Source organism: Hyaena hyaena, unplaced genomic scaffold (genome assembly GCF_003009895.1).
Source record: "Hyaena hyaena isolate Hyena2069 unplaced genomic scaffold, ASM300989v1 scaffold_1607, whole genome shotgun sequence".
NCBI classification, from domain to species: domain Eukaryota; kingdom Metazoa; phylum Chordata; class Mammalia; order Carnivora; family Hyaenidae; genus Hyaena; species Hyaena hyaena.
Genome location: NW_024082240.1, coordinates 133,550 through 134,684, shown reverse-complemented (window position 1 = coordinate 134,684; position 1,135 = coordinate 133,550).

The window sequence follows — 1,135 nt, the reverse complement described above, 5'->3', positions numbered from 1 at the left end:
TTTCACAATTAAAGGTAAAGGAATTAGTTTGCCCTCTATTGTTTTTAGGAGATATATTTATTAAATTTTGTCAAATTTTAATTTGGATTCATATTATTTATTTAGTGATTAATTTTGAACATCCACTCTGCCTGGAACACTGGTAGAATAATGGGCCAATCTGCTTGTGATATTGGGAATCAAACTTGTGTATCAGGCTCTGGGAAAAGCATGTGAATCATGGTATCTACTCAATAAATATTTTTGAGTGAATTAAGAATAAATTAATAGAACCAACATTAAAAGAAATACCTGGTTGGGGCATCTGGGTGGCTCAGTCAGTTGAGTGACCAACTTCATCTCAGGTCATGATCTCATGGTGTGTGAGTTCAAGCCCTACATGGGCCTCTGTGCTGACAGCTCAGAGGCTGGAGCCTGGTTCAGGTTCTGTGTTTCCCTTGCTCTCTGCCTCTCCCCGACTTGTGCTCTTTCTCTCTTTCTCTCGCTCTCAAAAATAAGCATTAAAAATTTTTTTAGGAAGAAGTACTTGGTCAGTTTCCTAAAGGCAGCATATTAAAGAGAAGTAGTCCTAAAATAAATTATTTCTTCCCTTGGATGCACATCCGGGCAGCATACTGCTGTACTGCCTGGCAGGACAAATAGCCCCCATTGCTGGCACATTTTACACAGTCAGGTCATTGCAAAAGGATGTTACTCGGAGACCTCACTCCATTTACTTTCAATGGGGGTCCACATGAGTTCACAAAGTTCTGACGGGATATTCCCAAGCATGCACTACATTAGTGTTCTGTGTCAAGGGCAGTTGCGTGTGCATCATTTCAAATTGGAAGCAAAACTCTTCAAAATGTCAAAATACTTACTTCACCATCTTTATAGTCACCAGCCATTTGCATTGATTCATTAGCTTCATACCTTGAGTCCTGTGTAAAATTGTTTTATACTTTGAGAACCTATGTTCCAAGGGGGGCAATCCAGGGGACCAAATGGGGAAATGACTGAAACTACCAAGGGCCCCAAATGGAGCAGAAGGAAAAGGGAAAACATAGTAGAAAAAAAAGTCAAAGTGAGAAAAAGAGATTCCCCTTTTTCCTTCCCCATGGAGGCTGAGGGGACCATGGCTCCCACACCCCTCAGC